Source organism: Eubalaena glacialis, chromosome 2 (assembly GCF_028564815.1).
Source record: "Eubalaena glacialis isolate mEubGla1 chromosome 2, mEubGla1.1.hap2.+ XY, whole genome shotgun sequence".
Taxonomy (NCBI): domain Eukaryota; kingdom Metazoa; phylum Chordata; class Mammalia; order Artiodactyla; family Balaenidae; genus Eubalaena; species Eubalaena glacialis.
In genome coordinates, this window is record NC_083717.1 from 37111227 (window position 1) to 37126239 (window position 15013).

A 15013-nucleotide genomic window follows, 5' to 3' on the forward strand; every position below is an offset into this window, starting at 1 on the left:
AAGTGGGAATTGGCTGAGCTAATGTTACAGCTGATTTTGGTAGAAATACGTGCAGAGCAGAAAGGGCTTATTTGGACAGACTTCAAAGCTTGCAGAAATGTAAAGGGTTTAAAGCCTGTGCTATTCATTATGTTACTCATTAATATGTATTCTGTAGAAAATATCTAAATCTGTCAATTATTGAACCAGTACTGTTAGCAGTGAATTTTATTCACTCTCATAGAGTTAACCATCATCAGTTCCATGAATTTTGGTAGTTGTATTTAACTGTGGTAAAGTTTTTTTTAACATATAACATAATACTTGTTATTTTAACCATTCATAATTGTACAATTAGAGGCAATAAATATGTTTACAGTGTTATGGTAACCATCATCACTATGTCTAAAACTTTTTCCTCATCCCCAACAAAAACCATGTACTCGGTAAACAATAACTCCCTATTCCCCATATCACATTTTGTTCATCCATTCATATTTTGGTGGACATTTTGGTTGCTTCTGCTTTTTGGTGGTTGTGCATAATGCTGCTATGAACATGGGTGTACAAATATCTGTTTAAATCCCTGCTTTCAGTTATTTTGAGTATATACCAAGAACTGGAATTGCTAGTTCATGTAGTAAATCTATCTTTAATTTTTTGAGGAAATGCCATACTATTTTCCACAGCAACTGCACTATTTTACATTCCTACCAGCAGTGTACAAGAGTTCCAATTTCTCCACATCCTTGCCAGAACTTGTTACTTTCTGGGGTTTTTTTTGGTTTTGATTTTGTTTTTTTGATAATAGCCATCCTCGTGAGTGTGAAGTGGTATCTCATTGTAGTTTTGATTTGCATTTCTATAATGATTAGTGATGTTGAGCATCTTTTTAGGTGTTTATTGGCCATATGTATATCTTCTATGAAGAAATGTCTGTTCAAGTTCTTTGTCAGTTTTTAAATTGGGTGTTACTGAGTTGTAGGAGTTCTTTGTATATTCTGGATATTAATTCTTTATCAGATATGATTTGCAAATATTTTCCCTCATTCTGTGGGTTGTCTTTTCTCTGTTGATAATGTCCTTTGATGCACAAAAGTTTTAACTTTTGACAGAGTTCAGTGTGTTACTTTTTCTTTTATTGCTTATGCTTTTGGTGTCATATCTAAGAATCCTTTGCCAAATCCACAGGCATGAAGAATTACTCCTATGTTTTCTTTCAAGAATTTTATGGTTTTAGCCCTTATATTTAATCCTTTGATACATTTTGTATTAATTTTTGTATATGGTATGAGGTAGGGGTCCAACTTCATTCTCTTGCATATGGAAATCCTGTTGTCCCAGCATCATCTGTTAAGGAGGCTATTCCTTTCCCGTTGATTGGACTTGAGACCCTTGTCAAAAATCAGTTAGCCATAAATGTATGGGTTTGTTTCTGAACTCTCAATTCTTTTCCATTGGTCTATAAGTCTGTCCTTCTGTCAGTCCACAGCGTTTTGATTACTGTAGCTTTGTAGTGAGCTACGAAGTGTGAGTCCTCCCACTTTGTTCTTTTTTTTTTTTTTTTTAATAGCTAACACAGTGCTTTCCGTTAGCCAACACTGTTCTAAGTGTGATGCCTTTTTTTTTTTTTAAATTAATTTATTTATTTTTATGGCTGTGTTGAGTCCTCGCTTCTGTGCAAGGGCTTTCTCCAGTTGTGGCAAGCGGGGGCCACTCTTCATCATGGTGCACGGGCCTCTCACTATCGCGGCCTCTCCTGTTGCGGAGCACAGGCTCCAGACGTGCAGGCTCAGCAATTGTGGCTCACGGTCCCAGCTGTTCTGCGGCATGTGGGATCTTCCCAGACCAGGGCTCGAACCCGTGTCCCCTGCATTGGCAGGCAGATTCTCAACCACTGTGCCACCAGGGAAGCCCACTTTGTTCTTTTTTAAGATTTTTTTTTTTTTTTTTTGTCTACCTGGGCTGTATAAGTTTGCTAGTGCTGCCATAACAAAATACCACAGACTTAAACAGAGATTTATTTTCTTACAGTTCTGGAGGCTAGAAGTCCAAGATCAAGATGTAAGCAGGTTTGATTTCTCCCGAGGCCTCTCTTCTTGCCTTGGAGCTAGCTGTCTTCTTGCTATGTCCTCACATGCTCTTCTCTATGCATGCATAGCCCTGGTCTCTGTGTGTCCAAATTTCCTCATCTAATAAGGACACCGGTCAGATTAGACTAGGGCCCACCCTAACGGACTCATTGTAACATAATTACCTCTTTAAAGGCCCTGTCTGCAAATATAGTCACATTCTGAGGTACTGGAGGTTAAGGCTTCTGCATATGAATTTTGGGGAATACAGTTCAGCCTATTACATGGACTCCATGCACTGAATTTGAGAATCAGCTTTTCCATTTCTGCAAAAAACGCCCACTGGAATTTTAATAGGAGTTGCTCTGAATTTTGTAGATGGCTTTGGGTAGTATTGACATCTCGACAGTATTAAGTCTTCCAGTCCATGAGCATGGGATGTCTTTCCACTTATTTAGATCTTCTTTAATTTCTTAGAGGAATATTTTGTAATTTTCAGGGAACAAGCCTTTCACTCCTTGCTTAAATTTATTCCCAGGCATTTTATTCTTTTAGATTGCACTATAGTGGTATAATAAGTATATATTTGGTCTTTCTCCCCAGTTCTTGGCACAAAATCTTCTAAAACCCTTGGAATTTCCTGAGCGTTATTCATAATAAGCCCCTTTCAACCATACCTGAGTTTATGCTAATGAGGTGACTCTTGGTGGGCTATAGATCACTTCAGGATGGGGGCTAGTTGCTAGAGGAACCAACCATGTGAATAGAGGATTGGAACTTTTTAGCCCCACCCCCTGACCTGTGGAGGGGAGGGGGCTGGAAATTGAGTTAATCACCAATAGCCAATGATTTAATCCATCATGTCTACATATTTGAACCTCCATAAAAACTCTTAAGTGATGGGGTTTGGAGAGCTTCCAGGTTGGTGAATGTGTGCTGGGAGGATGGCACATCCCAAACTCCTTGGGGACAGAAGATCCTGTGCTGAGGATCCTTCCAGACCTCACCCTATGTACCTCTTGGTCTGGCTGTTCATTTGTATCCTTTATAATAAACCAGTAATAGTAAAGTTTTTCTCCGAGTTCTGTGAGCTGTTATAGCAAATTACTGAACCTGAGATGGGGTCATGGGAACCCCCAATTTGTAGCCAAATCAGAAGTATGGGTAACCTGGGGACTCAAAACTTGTGACTAGCATCTGAAGTAGGGGGATTGAGATTTTAATCTGTGGGGTCTGCGCTAACTCTGGGTAGTGAGTGTCAGAAGTGAAATAAGTTGTAGGGCACCCAGTTCGTGTCTACAGAGAACTGGCGAATTGCTTGGTGTGGAAAACCCACACATAGATATTATTGTAAATGGAATTGATTTCTCAGTTTTCTTTTCTAATTATTAATCACTGGTATATAGAAACAACTGATTTTTGCAATTTTGCTGAATTTGTTGATTCACTCTAGTAACTTTCTTGTACATTCCTTGGGATTTTCCATGTGTAGGATCATGTCACCTACAGATACAGATAGTTTTACTTCTTCATTCCCAATTTGGATGCCTTTTATTTCTTTTCTTGTTTAATTGCTCTGCTAGAATTTCTAGTACAGTGTTAAATAGCAGTGGTGAAAGCAGTCATTCTTGTCTCATTCATGAAATTACAAGTAAAAAGCTTTCAATCTCTCATCGTGGAGCATAGTGTTAGGTGTGGTTTTTTCCATAAATGCCCTTTATCATGTTGAGGAATCTTCCCTCTATTCCTAGTTTTTCTGAGAGTTTTTATAATGAAAGAGTGTTGGCTTTTGTAAATGCCTTTTCTGTATCAATTGAGATGACAGTATTTTTTTTCTTTCCTTCTACTACTGTGATATATTACATTCATTTTTCTCTTATGTTGAACCCTTGCATTTCTATTATAAATTCCTCTTTGTCATGGTATATAATCCTTTTAATGTGCTCAATTTGGTTTGCTAGTATTTTGTTGAGGATCTTGGCATTGATATTCATAACTGATTGATTTGTAATTTTCTTTTTTGTGATGGTCTTAATATGGCTTTGGTATTAGGGAAATGCTGACCCCATAGAACGAGATGGGAAGTGTCCTCCTAGTTTATTTCTTTTAAGAGTTTGAGAAGGACTGGTGTTAATTGTTCTTTAAATTTTTGGTAGAATTTACCAGTGAATCCATGTGGTCCTAGACTTTTCTTTGTTGGGAAATTTTTGATTACTGATTCAATGTTTTTACTTGTTATAGGTCTAGTGAGATTTTCCGTTTCTTCAGTCAATTTAGGTAATTTGTTTCTAGGAATTTGTCCGTTTCATCTAGGTTATCCAATTTTAGAACCCAAAGAAGGATTCCAGTTTTGTTGTTGTTTGTTTGTTTTTTAAAATAAATTTATTTATTTATTTATATTTATTTTTGGCTGTGTTGGGTCTTAGTTTCTGTGCGAGGGCTTTCTCCAGTTGCGGCGAGCGGGGGCCACTCTTCATCGCGGTGCGCGGGCCTCACTGTCGCGGCCTCTCCCGTTGCGGAGCACAGGCTCCAGACGCGCAGGCTCTATAGTTGTGGCTCACGGGCTTAGTTGCTCCGCGGCATGTGGGATCTTCCCAGACCAGGGCTCGAACCCGTGTCCCCTGCATTGGCAGGCAGATTCTTAACCACTGCGCCACCAGGGAAGCCCTCCAGTTTTTTCTTTTGTTAAACCTTGGCTATTAGGAGCTAGGGAATGAGAAAATGTGTATGTATGTGTGGATAGTTGAATATAAATATATAAAAATATATTTTTATTTATAAAAGTGCAATTTGATTTAGGACTTCAACCTAACAAATTCAGCTAGCAAAGCAAGTTATTTTCCTTAAAAGAAAATGAATTTAAAAAAATTTTTAAGATTGTTTTTAATTATTTGAACAGGCAGCACATCACGTGGTTCACAATTCAAAAGATAAAAATGAGTTTACAGTGAGCAATTTCCATCCAACTCATGTCCTCCAGCCTTCTAGTTCCCCCTTTGCACATGGAGCCCTTTTGTCAGTTTCTTTTGTGTCCTAGATATGTTACATGTATATGTGATGGGTTTTAAAGTGTGTCCACACATTATTAAAGCCCCCTCCCTTCAAGAGGTGTAGGTTTCATCCCTCCTCTTGGTTATGGGCTGGACTTAGTGACTCCCTTATAACTAATAGAACATGACAGAAGTGATAGTGTGTAACATCCAAGACTAAGTCATCAATATATTTTGTGACCTCCTCCTTGCTCTTTCTTGGATCAATTGCTCTGTGGCAAGCCAGCTGCCATGTTGCAAAGACACTGAGGAACTGAGGCCTCCCGGTAACAGCAATGTAAGAAACTCATCTTGGAAGTAGACAGACCCTCCAGCCCCAGTGAAGCTTTCAGATGACTGCAGCCTGGATAACACCTTTTTTTTTTTTTTTCTTTTTAAAGAGTTCCCGGGTTTTTATTTTATTTTATTTTTTTGGCCACGCCGTGCAGCTTGTAAGATCTTAGTTTCCCAACCAGGGATCAAACCCGTGCCCCCAGCAGTGGAAGCACGGGGTCCCAACCACTGGACTGCCAGGGAAGTCCCAACATCTTATTTTTAAAAATTGAGATATAATTCACATACCATATAATTTTCCCTTTTGAAGTATAAATATAGTGGTTTTTAGTATATTCACAAAATTGTGCAACTCTCACTGCTGTATAACTTCAGAACATGTTCAGTACCTCCAAAAGAAGCCTCATACCAATTCACTCTCCATTTCCGCACCCCCAGCCCATGGCAACCACTAATCTACTCTTAATTTCTATGGATTTGCCTGGAAGTTTCATATAAATGGAATTGTATAATATATGGCCTTTCGTGTCTGGCTTCCTTCACTTAGCATAATGTTTTCAAGGTTCATCCATGTTGTACTTCATTCCTTTGTATGGCTGGATAATATTCCAGTGTATGGATAGTACCACATTTTGTTTCTATATTCATCAGTTTATGAACATTTGGGTTGTTTCAATTTTTTAGTTATTGTGAATAATGCTGCTATGAAATGTATAAAAATTTTTGTGTGAACATATGTTTTCATTTCACTTGAGTATATTACCTAGGAGTGCAATTGTTGGGGTCACATGGTAACTTGATGTTTAACTTTTTGAAAAATTGCAAAACCGTTTTCCGAAGTAGCTGCACCATTTTACATTCCAACCAGCAATGTATGGGGATTCCAGTTCCTCCACATTCTCACCAAAACTTGTTATTAACTGCCTTTTTTGATGACGCCATCCTAATATGTGTGAAGTGGTATCTTATTGTAGTTTTGTTTTGCATTTCTCTGGTGGTTAAGGATGTTGAGCATCTGCTCATGTGCTTATTAACCATTTGTATATATTCTTTGAAGAAATGTCTATTCAAATCCTTTGCTCATTTAAAAACTGGATTATTTATCTTTTATTGTTGAGTTGTAAGAATTCTTTATATATTCTGATTTCTAGGACCTTCTCAGATACATGATTTGCAAATACTTTCTCTCATTCTATCAATTGTTTTTTCACATTTCTGATGGTGTCCTTTGAAGCACAGAGTTCTAAGTTTTGATGAAATCCAATTTATCTGTTTTTTTCTTTGGTTGCTTATGCTTTAAGTATCATATCTAAGAAATCATTGCCTAATCCAAGGTCACTATGATTTACGCCTATGTTTTCATCTAAAAGTTTTGTAGTTTTAGCTCACATGTTTAGGTTCTTGACCTGCTTTGTGTTAATTTTTGTATGTTGTGTGAGGTAGTGGGTCCAATTTCATTCTTTTGCATGTAGATATACAGTTATCCCAGCCCCATTTCTTGAAGACTGTTCTTTTCCCCATTGAAAGGTCTTGGCACCCTTGTAGGAAATCAGTTAATCATAAATGTAAGGGTTTATTTCTGGACTCTAAATTCTATTCCATTAACTTATGCCTATCCTTATGCCAGTATTACACAGTCTTGATTACTGTAGCTTTATAGAAAGTTTTAAAATCAAGAAGTGTGTGTATTCCAACTTTGTTGTTCTTTTTCAAGATTGTTTTGGCTATTCAGGTCTTCAGTATTTCCATATGAATTTTTAGGATCAGCTTGTCAATTACTGCAAAAAAAAAAAAAAAAAAAAGCAGTTGGGCCTTTAAAAGGGATTGCATTGAATCCATAAATCAATTTGTGGACTTTATTAGTTTCCTAGGGCTGCCATAGTAAAAACCACAAACTGGGTGGCTTAAAACAATAGAAATTTATTGTCTCATAGTTCTGGAGGTCAGAAGTCTGAAATCAAGGTGTCTTCAGGTCCATGCTTCCTCTGAAACCTATAGGTGAATCCTTTCTTGTCTCTTCCTAGCATCTTTTTATAAGGACACCGACCATATTGATTTAGGGGCACACCCCATTCCAGTATGACCTCATCTTAACTAATTACATTTACAAATGACCCTATTACAAATAAGGTTACATTCTGAGGCACTAGGGTTAAGATGTGAACGTATAGTTTTGGGGAGGACACAGTTCAACCCTTAACAGGGACTACTGTCTGCCTAACAGTATTAAGTCTTCCAATGCATGAACATGGGATATTTTTCAACTTATTTATTTCAGTGATGTTTTGTAGTTTTCAGTATACAAGCCTTGTACTTCTTTATTCCTAAGTACTTTTATTCTTTTTGATGCTATTATAAATGGAATTTTCTTAATTTCATTTTTAAAAATTGAAGTATAGTTGATTTACAATATTGTGGTAGTTTCAGGCATACAGCAAAGTGATTCGGTTATACATATATATGTGTGTGTATATATATTCTTTTTTTCGATTCTTTCCCATTATAGTTTATTACAAGATATTGACTATAGTTCCTTAACTTCATTTTTTGATTCTATAGCAATAGACTTGACTTTTTTTCTTTTTTTTTTTTTGGCTGCACTAGGTCTTATTTGCAGCATGCGGGATCTTTTAGTTGCAGCATGCGAACTCTTAGTTGCCGCATGTGAGATCTAGTTCCCTGACCAGGGATCGAACCTGGGCCCCCTGCATTGGGAGCACAGAGTCTTAGGCAGTGGACCACCAGGGAAGTCCCTACACTTGATTTTTATATTATTGAAATTGTATCCTGCAACCTTGCTACTGTTGGGGAGAAGGACATTTCCCCCCTACCCCTCTTGAGTTCTTCAGGCTGGTATATAATTAAATTGACATAAAACAGATTAACAGGAGGAAAAAAAAATTAATTTGTATACGTGGAGGTCTCATAGAAATGGGACCCTCAAAGTGACCAAAGCAGGCTGTTTATGTATCATTTTTAAGCAAAGAAACAATTATTTGTGAAAATTTAACAAAGGGTCTTGTGCTTGGGGTTGCAGAGTAGTAAAGAAGTAGCAAAATTTGTTTATACAGCTTTCTTAGCCTTGAATTCTCTAGCTCTGATGATAAGGATGCTTTCTGTCTTCCTGGTATAGGGAGGATACTTACACATGGGAGATTTTTTTCCCCTCTTTCAGGGGGAAATAGGGAGGTCAGAGTATTTTTTATATCATTTTTTCCGCTAGCTGTTTCTTAAGTAATTTTAATTCAAAATAATCAATATGCCATTGGACATATCTTGGGGTGGCCTGCTCTGAGCCCCAACACTAACTCTAATGGGTTTTTTTTTTTAATTATCTTTTTTTTTTTAAATTTATTTATTTTTGGCTGGGTTGGGTCTTCGTTTCTGTGTGAGGGCTTTCTCTAGTTGTGGCAAGCGGGGGCTACTCTTCATCGCGGTGCGTGGGCCTCTCACTATCGTGGCCTCTCTTGTTGCGGAGCACCGGCTCCAGACGTGCAGGCTCAGTAGTTGTGGCTCACGGGCCTAGTTGCTCCGCGGCATGTGGGATCTTCCCAGACCAGGGCTCGAACCCGTGTCCCCTGCATTGGCAGGCAGATTCTTAACCACTGTGCCACCAGGGAAGCCCTGGCAGGCGGATTCTTAACCACTGCGCCACCAGGGAAGTCCCCATATTTCTTTTTATTTTTTTATTTTTTAATTAATTAATTATTTATTTTTGCTGCACCAAGTCTTAGTTGCAGCATGCGGGAACTTTAGTTGTGGCATGCATGCAGGATCTAGTTCCCCCACCAGGGATCAAACCTGGGCCGCCTGCATTGGAAGCGTGGAGTCTTACCCACTGGACCACCAGGGAAGTTCCTTAAATACATATTAGAGCACACTATACACAGTGCCCTACACTTTTTTCACTTAGTGAATACTGGTTTCTTTCCCATTCCTTTTTTTTTTTTTTTAAACATCTTTATTGGAGTATAATTGCTTTACATTGTTAGTTTCTGCTGTATAACAAAGTGAATCAGCTATACGTATACATATATCCCCATATCTCCTCCCTCTTGCATCTCCCTCCCACCCTCCCTATCCCACTCCTCTAGGTGCTCACAAAGCACCAAGCCGATCTCCCTGTGCTATGCGGCTGCTTCCCACTAGCTATCTATTTTACATTTGGTAGTGTATATATGTCCATGCCACCCTCTCACTTTGTCCCAGCCTACCCTTCCCCCTCCCTGTGTCCTCAAGTCCATTCTCTACGTCTGCATCTTTATTCTTGTCCTGCCCCTAAGTTCTTCAGAACCTGTTTTTTTTTTTTTTTTTTTAGATTCCATATCTATGTGTTAGCATACGGTATTTGTTTTTCTCATTCTGACTTACTTCCCTCTGTATGACAGACTCTAGGTCCATCCACCTCACTACAAATAACTCAATTTCGTTTCTTTTTATGACTGAGTAATATCCCATTGTATATATGTGCCACATCTTCTTTATCCATTCATCTGTCGATGGAAACTTGGGTTGCTTCCATGTCCTGGCTATTGTAAATAGTGCTGCAGTGAACACTGTGGTACATGACTCTTTTTGAATTACGGTTTTCTCAGGGTATATGCCCAGTAGTGGGATGGCTGGGTCATATGGTAGTTCTATTTTTAGTTCTTTAAGGAACCTCCATACTGTTCTCCATAGTGGCTATATCAATTTACATTCCCACCAACAGTGCAAAAGGATTCCCTTTTCTCCACACCCTCTCCAGCATTTATTGTTTGTAGATTTTTTTTTTTTGATTTTTATTTATTTATTTATTTATTTATGACTGTGTTGGGTCTTCATTTCTGTGTGAGGGCTTTTCTCCAGTTGCGGCAAGCGGGGGCCACTTGTCATCGCGGTGCGCGGGCCTCTCACTATCGCGGCCTCTCTTGTTGCGGAGCACAGGCTCCAGATGCGTAGGCCCAGCAATTGTGGCTCACGGGCCTAGTTGCTCTGCGGCATGTGGGATCTTCCCAGACCAGGGCTCGAACCTGTGTCCCCTGCATTGGCAGGCAGACTCTCAACCACTGTGCCACCAGGGAAGCCCCTGTTTGTAGATTTTTTGATGATGGCCATTCTGACTGGTGTGAGGTGATACCTCATTGTAGTTTTGATTTGCATTTCTCTAATGATTAGTGGTGAGCATCCTTTCACGTGTTTGTTGGCAATCTGTATATCTTCTTTGGAGAAATGTCTATTTAGGTCTTCGGCCCAGTTTTGGATTGGATTGTTTGTTTTTTTGATATTGAGCTGCATGAGCTGCTTTGTATATTTTGGAGATTATCCTATTTCTTTTTTATGGCTGTTTGAGATTCCACTGTGCATGCATTTGACTAATAACTTATGATGGATATCTGTCTCCACTCACTTAATGATGTACTTTAAGATTGTATCCAGTCTTCTGCTCTTTCAGATAATGCTGGGATGAATAGTCTTATTTATGCAGGATTTCTCTTGTGTGTAGAAAATTCCCATTTCTAATTTTGTATTTGCCCTCTAAAAACTGGGGTTTTACATTGTGTTTCCATAGATATGAAAACCCTGAATGAATCTAGTGGAAACCATAAGGACAGGCAATTATCTCACTGAACAGGAAGTCTAGAGTTTTGAGGGTTCCGGGACTGGTTGATAAACACTGACCCAGGTTTCTTCCATCCTTCAGCACTGTCACTGTTGGAGGTGGCTTCATCCTTGAACTGCAGTATGGCTGCAGCAGTCCCAGGTGTCACATCCAGACCCAACCCACCTAGAGAGAGAGAGGAGACGGTCTTTTCCTGTAGCTCTCTGGTGGGAGTGAGAACTTGATTCAGAATCATCCTTGTAGACTTCTGTTTGTGGCGTATTGGGCAGAATAGGGTCACCTGTCCATTGCTGGAGCAGTCAACGGTAGATAGAGGGTAATTATCTGGTGGGAGAGGTAACCCCAGTGTCGGTGAAGCAGAGATGGTGGCCTTCCTGCAGGCAGTGAGTGTCAACATTAAACGTGAACTTGGAGCTTTGTTCTAAGGTCTTTTTAAAAAATGCGTGTGTGTGTGTGTATATATATATATATATATATATATAATTGATTGATTGATTGATTGATTGGCTGTGCCAGGTCTTAATTGTGGCATGCAGGATCTTCGTTGTGGCATTCAGGCTTCTTAGTTGCGGCATGTGAACTCTTAGTTGAGGCATGCATGCAGGATCTAGTTCCCTGACCAGAGATCGAACCTGGGCCCCTTGCAGTGGGAGCAGGGAGTCTTACCCACTGGACCACCAGGGAAGTCCCCTGTTCTAAGGTCTTGATGTCATAGTACAGGTACAGCATTTAGTCAAAAGTACCAGAACTGCCTTGCAGAGTATCCCATAGGAGACATTTTCTCAAATCTCTAAGAAAAGACTTCCAGAGTTTCCTGCTTATTGTGTTGTTATCAATTTTGAACTGATCTTGTTCTGTTGTTACTTTGGCTGCTAGGAAACTCCAAGCTAAATTTGCTGCTACTTGTAGCAATTATGAAACACTGTAGCATGTTTTATCCTCCCATTAGCTTGTTTTAATCTTCATTTTTAATCTTGTGTGAAATTCTGGAAACTATACATTTTTGGAATGGAGCATACTAAAAAATATTATTTTTAATTTTCAATTTTTAAAAGTTAATCTTAAGGGAAACTTGAGTCTTCTTATAAAATCATTTCAAACGTAAATCACTTTTTTCCTTCTGAAATCATTTTCTTTTTGAGAGTTCCACCCCACCTGCAGGCCGTGGCCTTAAACCAGGTTTGTGGCCAAATTGCTAGGTACTTGGGGATAATTTGAGCTGAACAATAGAGTGAGAAACCAATGCCTCATGTGAGGCCAATCTCTCTGTCTGGAAGGAAACTTATTTTTAATATCTGAAAATCCTCAGATAAATTCTTAAACCATTATTTCTATTTTTATAGAAACACTGCCCAGTCCACCCTCCACATGTAATTTGCACTCGGGCCTCCTTTCTGTCTTAGTGACCAAAACTGCCCAGCTAAGCTGCCTTGATCCTCCCCACGCCGCCTCTTGCATTGTTCTCCGTCTGCAGTGTTGTTTTTGGCCCCTAAGTTAATGCTATTGCTTCCTGATGGCCGAGTGTGTTTCCTCTTTTTCTAGATTAAATAGGATCTATTCCATGGGACAAGAATGGGGCCTTTCAGCTGGGGTTTGAGGTGCTGGTGAAGTGGGGGTGAGAGGAAGTGGGAAGGGTGGCTTGTGAAAACACCGCGTTGCAGGGTGTTTTTCATTTTGCACAGAGAGCATCTGTTAAACCACGCTTTTCAAAATCAGTGTGCTCGGGCCCGAGGGAGGCATACTGCTGAAATGCAGGTTCTGGGCAGCAGGTCTGTGGGCCCAGAGGGCTGCATGTCCAGCCAGCTCCTGGGGGTGCCCACACTGCCGGTGCACTGCCCCCACTGTGAGAGGTGAGGGGCTGAGGGCTTTGTCTTCTTGCGCATAGGCCTTCGGGAAGGAGTGAAGACATTCTTCTTTCTCTCGTGATTCGAGACTGTGTCAGTGGAGTGAAAGGGCGTGTAACTGTACGCACGTGATGGTTCTTAACTTTCCGAAATTTCCTCTTTTTAGAGCAGGATGAGACAAATTGTTCAAAGTTTATTCAGCTTCTTCCTGAGCTTGTTGTGAACTGATGGTTTTAATAATTCCTTTCCCCATTGTTTCTGATCCCAATCCTTGGGGAAAAGGTTTCCTTGTGACTCAGAAGCCAGTTCTTCCACATCAAATTATTTCTTTGAAGGACATGGGGGAGCAAAACTACTTCTTACTTTTCTTTGACCTTTTTCTCTCCTTTTTGGAAAGGTTCAGCTCAAACAAGGTGGGCACACAAACCTTTTCCTCCCAGGTCGGTAACTTTTGCTTCACTGCTTGGCCTCTCTCTGCCCCCAAGGACATGCTAGCAGTGCCCACTCGCCACTGTCCTTTCCAGCTGGGAGGCCAGAGTCCTCTGTGAGGTTTGCTCAGACAGGAGGTGAAAAATCTGCAACACTGTCATTGCTCTGCTCCTCTCCAGCCTTTGGAGGCCCTGGGGGTTCAGGCCTCATCTGTGGCTGCCCTGTGGACCCTGACAGCAGCGTTTACAGCTGTGCCCTTCAGCTGTCCCCACCCCACCTTGCCCTTGACTACTTCAAGGCTTGTGTCATGTCCACAGAGCTAAACACGACACGGGTTTCACTACAGAGCCCAGGCCTCACCTCCAGCTGGCTCCCTCCTTGGGTGTCCACAGGCCATCAGAGCGGTTACGTCCAAGTCCGGACTGGCCGTCTCCCCTCTCGAGTCCTAGTTACGTGACTCACACCACCTTCTCAGTCATTCAGATTTCAAACCTTAGGGCCTTCTAACTGTGGAAATAATCACATGTATAAAGTTTGGGGAAACCCGGAAAAGCACAAGGCAGGCAATGAAGCCCCAATAACCCCAGTCTCCAGAGGTAACAACCCCTGCAAACATGCTGGTGCATTTCCTTCTAGTCTTTTTTTTCTAATCACATGTATCTTCCCCTCTTCCTACAAAATGGGTCATTCCATATTCTTCAACGAGTTTTCACTTAATAACACTGCCTTGAGTTTGCCCCATTTCACTGAATAATTTTCTAAATCATTATTTTTAGTGGCTGCAAAGAACTCCAGTTTGGAATCATACCAAATTTTCTTCCTAATAGTCACCTATTGCTGGGCATTTTGGTTGTTTCCAAACTTATAAACAGCTGTAATGCACACCCATGAGATTTCTGCGTGGTCCCCATCGTCACTTTAGTGCCGTGTGCCAACTTCACCATCCCTCTCTGCCTTCTGCTGGCCCTGGCCCAGGGGCAGACTGTCTTTTCTCTTAAACTCGGGTGAAATTAGCAGGGTTTTGTTGTTTTGTTTTGAAATAAACTCTGGATTTTTTTTTTTAACGTCTTTATTGGAGGATAATTGCTTTACAATGTTGTGTTAGTTTCTGCTGTATAACAAAGTGAATTAAACTCTGGATTTTATATCATGCCTTTTCCACTGTGAGATGATAAAGATATTTTCTTCATGGTTTTTTCTAATACTTCTATGTTTAATTTTCACTTCTAAAGCATTGGTACATTAAGAACCAATTTCTCAGATAGCTACGTAGTCATCCCAACACCATTTATTGAATAAATCCATCTTTCCTCCAGTGATGTGAAGCAGCACCTTTAATATTCTACTAAACTCCTGGGTGTGTTTGGATATATTTCTGGCTCTATTCAGTTCCATTTACTCATTTGCAGGGGTCAGTGTCTCAGTGGTTTAATCATGGCAGCTTTATGATATGTTTGCATGTCTTGGGCTAGTCCTCTCTCTTTACTCTTCATTTTCAGAATTTTCCTTTCCTTCACACAATAGATGAACATTAGAATGACAGCTGGATTAAAAAGATATTTTTTCGGGCTTCCCTGGTGGCGCAGTGGTTGAGAATCTGCCTGCTAATGCAGGGGACACGGGTTCGAGCCCTGGTCTGGGAAGATCCCACATGCCGCGGAGCAACTAGGCCCGTGAGCCACAACTACTGAGCCTGCGCGTCTGGAGCCTGTGCTCCGCAGCAAGAGAGGCCGCGATAGTGAGAGGCCCACGCACCGCGACGAA

The 15013-nt window shown here is 40.4% G+C and overlaps 1 protein-coding gene across 3 annotated transcripts in view; it reads right to left on the bottom strand.

Moving 5' to 3' along the window:
- Positions 1 to 15013, bottom strand: part of PDE8A (phosphodiesterase 8A) — a 124607-nt gene that overhangs the window by 1073 nt on the left and 108521 nt on the right. The gene's annotated exons all lie outside the window — the stretch shown is intronic.